Source organism: Rhynchophorus ferrugineus, unplaced genomic scaffold (genome assembly GCF_030347505.1).
Source record: "Rhynchophorus ferrugineus isolate W39M unplaced genomic scaffold, kcgeb_rfMv2 rfM102, whole genome shotgun sequence".
NCBI classification, from domain to species: domain Eukaryota; kingdom Metazoa; phylum Arthropoda; class Insecta; order Coleoptera; family Curculionidae; genus Rhynchophorus; species Rhynchophorus ferrugineus.
Genome location: NW_027472680.1, coordinates 99,776 through 105,500, shown reverse-complemented (window position 1 = coordinate 105,500; position 5,725 = coordinate 99,776). Strand labels below are relative to the sequence as shown.

General features: G+C 34.8%; 3 pseudogenes across 3 annotated transcripts; all 3 read right to left on the bottom strand.

The window, feature by feature from the left end:
• On the bottom strand, window positions 1-2,459 carry LOC143205920 (eukaryotic translation elongation factor 2-like; annotated as a pseudogene). The gene is made up of 5 exons (XR_013007991.1): window positions 2,359-2,459; window positions 1,911-2,098; window positions 1,330-1,730; window positions 1,053-1,268; window positions 1-186 (listed from the first exon to the last, which is right to left on the bottom strand). The product of XR_013007991.1 is annotated as a eukaryotic translation elongation factor 2-like (transcript).
• A 442-nt stretch (window positions 2,460-2,901) lies between these two features.
• On the bottom strand, window positions 2,902-4,473 carry LOC143205956 (eukaryotic translation elongation factor 2-like; annotated as a pseudogene). Its single transcript, XR_013008016.1, has 5 exons — window positions 4,449-4,473; window positions 4,354-4,387; window positions 3,835-4,049; window positions 3,234-3,645; window positions 2,902-3,172 (listed from the first exon to the last, which is right to left on the bottom strand). The product of XR_013008016.1 is annotated as a eukaryotic translation elongation factor 2-like (transcript).
• LOC143205954 (eukaryotic translation elongation factor 2 pseudogene) lies at window positions 4,416-5,135 on the bottom strand (annotated as a pseudogene). The gene is made up of 3 exons (XR_013008015.1): window positions 5,109-5,135; window positions 4,830-5,067; window positions 4,416-4,697 (listed from the first exon to the last, which is right to left on the bottom strand). The product of XR_013008015.1 is annotated as a eukaryotic translation elongation factor 2 pseudogene (transcript).
• Between the last annotated feature and the right edge of the window lie 590 nt (window positions 5,136-5,725).

Here is a 5,725-nt window from a genome sequence, read left to right as displayed (position 1 = left end):
TCGTATAACATTTCCATTCTGTATTTCAGAGCAGTTACTGGGGATGCTAAGTGAACGGCAATCATCTGAAGCAAAGTCCCACCAAGAGGTAACAATGTCCGACTAAATTGTTTTCCATCCTTATCCTTGTCTTCATATTTCAAGTTAATGCGCAGTGTGGAGAGAAGGGCTTCATATTGTTCTTTCCTAAAATAAAAATTTTAATTACACCGAAGAACTACAAATATATAATGCATTCTCGATATAACAGCTTGTCACCATAAGATATAAAGATAGAGGTAACATGAAAGCGTTTAATACCTAGGCCTATAATTTTCTTCCAATGCACTGCCAAGAATATATTTATTTCCTAATAACTTCATAAAAGTTATTTGGAAACTATATAGTAGCCTAATTGTGATGGAAGAATTAATTTTTTTTAATAATAAAACACATGTTTACTTGCAGTTCATAATCAAGTCAAAAATTTTGTAGATGGGATTCAAAATGTACATGTAAAACGATCTTTTGTTACCAATATCCTATTTTTGGGTTGAAATATTCCTAACCCCATAGATTGTTAAACGTCAGAAAATTTGGTAAAGTTATTCAGCACCTAACAGCAATTTCAAATAGGTATGGTCCATCTTGTTCATGAACAAGTTTGGCTTAATACGTTCGTCGATAGCCTGACGTAACATAGTTTCCGTTTGTACACACACCTGAAATAATTCATTATTACAAAATTGTTTCTAACTTTATTAATAATTTATAGCGAATTAGCAGCATCAGTAGCACCAATCATTAACCAATGTCGGCCTTGGGCGGTTGGAGATGACATCACGATTAATTAAAATATAGCAAAGACACTACAATGTTTCCTACTTTAATTCGGAAGTTCTTGATAAATTGTCTTTACCACAGAAATATATTTAGATATGCGTTCTTGCATCTGTATTGAATTGCATTATGCATGTTTCTTTAGTAAAATTAATACAAAGTGAAGTAACACCAAAAATACATGCATAATTATTTAATTTATTATACAAATAATTATTTAGGATTTTACTTACCCCTAATACTATCTACTAGAACAAGAGCACCATCAGTTACACGAAGGGCACTATTGGGCCGGATTAAGTAACTTGAATTCACGCATGATCGATCCTCCTCCAAGGCCTTCAGAGAGATTTCTAAGTGGAACTCTCTGGCACCGGCAATGATGTTTTCCCTAGATTCTTCCATGACACATTGTACCATAAGGTCAGACTTAGCCATTCGTTTCAAACCTGAAGTCAAATAACACAGACTTTAGTGATGATCACATAATAAAAGCGAACATTTGCGTACCTTCTAAAAGTTTTAGTGAATCGGCCGGATTCTTGGGTTCCACAGCTACACGTACTACGATGACATTCAAGTTGCGTATGTTTGTGAATGTGGGGATGGGATCGGGCTTAACCAAAAATTGATCCACTCCGAACAGCCTGTAAATATTTCCAGATGGGACATCTTCAATAGCTTCTACATAACGACCCATCATGGGGATGGCTCCTTGAATTGTCTTTTCGTTTAAATCTTCTTTCTTGATGCCACATATTTAGGTCTTGGGATAGGGGCCTTCACGCCGTTGGCTACTTTACCGGAAAAAGACAGAAAAAAAAAGGTGTGGAAACGACCTTTATGAGAAGTGTCTACCATTTTGGACACATACATCGTTAGAGGACCGTTAGGGTCACAGTTCGTAATACCTTAAAACAAAAAAATGTATAGTAATTTGCATATACTAAAAAAATAATAAAAAATTGGTAATTGTTGTTCAGTTTATACCAATCATTCACAGTGAATAACCATAGAGTTGTAAACTACATATCGCCATGTACAAATAAATACAAAAATTTCAAGCCTTTTAAAAATCCATACATGTTTACCTTCGTATAACATTTCGATTCTGTATTTCTGAGCAGTTACAGGGGATGGCCCGTGAACGGTAATCATCTGAAGCAAAGTCTCACCAACAGGTAACCATGTCCGCCTAAATTGTTTTCCATCTTTATCCTCGTCTTCATATTTCAAGTTAGTGCGCAGTGTGGAGAGAAGGGCTTCATATTCTTCTTTCCTAAAATAAATATTTTAGTTACACCCAAAAACTACAAATATATAATGCATTCTCAATATAATAGCATGTCACCATAGGATATAAAGATAGAGGTAACGTGAAAGCATTTAATACCTAGGCATATAATTTTCTTTCAACACACTGCCAACAATATGTTTATTTCCTAATAACTTCATAAAAATCATTTTGTAAACTATATAGTGGCCTAATTGTACTGGAAGAATTAATTTTTTTTAATAATAAAACACATGTTTATTTGCCGTTCATAATCAAGTCAAAAATTTTGTATATGGGATTCAAGAAGTACATGCAAAACCATCTTTTGCTATCATTATCCTGTTTTTGGGTTGAAATATTCCTAACGCTATAGATTGTTAAACGTCAGAAAATTTGGTAAAGTTATTCAGCATCCAACTGCAATTTCAAATGGGTACTGTTCATGAACAAGATTAGCTTAATACGTTCGTCGATAGTCTGACGTAACATAGTTTCCATTTGTACACACCCCTGCAAATAATTCATTATTACAAAATTGTTTCTAACTTTATTCATAATTTATAGCGAATTAGCAGCATCAGTAGCACCAATCATTAACCAATGTCGGCCTGGGGCGGTTGGAGATGACATCGCGATTAATTAAAAGATTGAAAAGATACTACAAAATTCTTTTTTCGATGTTTCCTACTTTAATTAGGAAATTCTTAATAAGTTGTCTTTACTACAGCAATATATTTATATATGCATTATTTAAAATTTTAATTTTTGTTTAGTAAAATTAGTACAAAGTGAAGTAACACCAAAAATACTTCCATAATTATTTAATTTATTATACAAATAATTATTTAGAAATGTACTTATCTGTAATACAATCTACTACAACAAGAGCATAATCAGTTACACGAAGGGCACTATTGGGCCGGATTAAGTAACTTGAATTCACGCATGATCGATCCTCCCCCAAGGCCTTCAGAGAGATTTCTAAATGGAGCTCTCTGTCGCCGGCAATGATGTTTTCGCTAGATTCTTCAATGACACATTGTACCATAAGATCAGACCTAGCCAGACGTTTCAAACCTTAAGACAAATGACACAAACCTTAGTAATAATAATACAATAAAAGCGAACATTTGCGTACCTTCTACAGGTTTTGGTGAATCGGCCGGATTCTTGGGTTCCACAGCTACACGTACTACGAGAGTTACGCCGAATTTCATGAAATTCAAGATCTGCATGTTTGTGAATGTGGTGATGGTATCAGGCTTAACCAAAAATTGATCCACACCGAACAAAGTACAGATATTTCCAGATGGAACATCTTCCATTGCTTCTAGATAACGACCAATCATGAGGATGGCTCCCTGAATTGTCTTCTCGTGTAAATCCTCTTTGTTGAGGCCATATAGTTAGGTCCCAGGATAGGGGCCTTCATACAGGTGGCTACTTTACCGGAAAAAACAGGACCAAAATCGTAGAAAATACCTTTATTAGAAGTGAGTACCATTTTAGACACATCATCATAGGACTGTTAGGATCACTGTTCTTAATACCTAAAAACAAAAAACAAAATATAGTCATTTGCAAATATTAAAAAAATAATAATAATAATTGGTAATTGTTGTTTAGTTTATACCAATCATTCACAGTGAGTCAGCCTAGAGTTGTAAACTACACATCATCATGTACAAATAAATACTAAAATTTAACACGTTTAAAAAATCCATATAGGTGACACATACCAAGAGCGGCTTCATGATCATGTGGACCTTCGTATAACATTTCCAATCTGTATTTCAGAGCAGTTACTGAGTATGGTAAGTGAACGGCAATCATCTGAAGCAAAGTCTCACCAACAGGTAACCATGTCCGCCTAAATTGTTTTCCATCCTTATCCTTGTCTTCATATTTCAAGTTAGTTGGCAGTGAGAAGAGAAGGGCTTCATATAATTCTTTCCTAAAATAAATATTTTAGTTACACCCAAGAACTCCAAATATATAATGCATTCTCGATATAATATTAATACGTTCGTCGATAGCCTGACGTAACATAATTTCCGTTTGTACACACACCTGAAATAATTCATTATTACAAAATTGTTTCTAACTTTATCCATAATTTATAGCGAATTAGCAGCATCAGTAGCACCAATCATTAACCAATGTCGGCCTGGGGCGGTAGGAGATGACATCACGATTAATTAAAAGATTGTAAAGACGACTTAGTGATAATCACACTATAAAAGCGAACATTTGCGTACCTTCTACAGGTTTTTCTGAATCGGTCGGATTCTTCTGTTCCGCAGCTACACGTATTACGGAAGATAAGCTAAACTTCTTGACATTCAAGTTCTACTTGTTTGTGTATGTGGCGATGGCATCGGGCTTAACCAAAAATTGATCCAGACCGAACAAAGTGCAAATATTTCCAGATGGGACATATTCCATGGCCTCTATATAACGACCAATCATGAGGATGGCTCCCTGAATTGTCTTCTCGTGTAAATCCTCTTTGTTGAGGCCATATAGTTAGGTCCCAGGATAGGGGCCTTCATGCCGGTGGCTACTTTACCGGAAAAAACAGGACCAAAATCGTAGAAAATACCTTTATTAGAAGTGAGTACCATTTTAGACACATCATCATAGGAATCAGCCTAGAGTTGTAAATTACAAATCGTCACGTACAAATAAATACCAAAATTTAACGCGTTTTAAAAACCATATAGGTGACACATACCAAGAGCGGCTTCATCATCATGTGGACTTTCGTATAACATTTCCATTCTGTATTTCAAAGCAGTTACTGGGGATGGTAAGTGAACGGCAATCATCTGAAGCAAAGGCCCACAAGCAGGTAACCATGTCCAACTAAATTGTTTTCCATCCTTATCCTTGTCTTCATATTTCAAGTTAATGCGCAGTGTAGAGAGAATACTCTTCTTTCCTAAAATAAAAATTTTAGTTACACCCAAGAGCTAAAAATATATAATGCATTCTGGATATAACAGCTTGTCACCATAGGATATAAAGATAGAGGTAACATGAAAGAGTTTAATACCTAGGCTAATAATTTTCTTCCAATGCACTGCCAACAATATATTTATTTCCTAATGACTTCATAAAAGTTATTTTGTAAACTGTATAGTGGCCTAATTGTGCTGGAAGAATTTTTTTTTAATAATAAAACAGATGTTTACTTGCAGTTCATAATCAAGTCAAAAATTTTGTAGATGGATTCAAGATGTACATATAAAACGATCTTTTGTGATTATTGTTCTGTTTTTGGGTTGAAATATTCCTAAGCCCATAGATTGTTAATCGTCAGAAAGTTTGGTAAAGTTATTCAGCATCCAACTGCAATTTCAAATGGGTACGGTCCATCTTGTTCATGAACAAGATTGGCTTAATACGTTCGTCGATAGCCTGACGTCACATAGTTTCCGGTTGTACACACACCTGCAAATAATTCATTATTACAAAATTGTTTCTAACTTAATTCATAATTTATAGCGAATTAGCAGCATCAGTAGCACCAATCATTAACCGATGATGGCCTGGGGCCGTTGGATATGACAACACGATTAATTAAAAGATTGTAAAGACACTACAATGTTTCCTACTGTAATTCGGAAG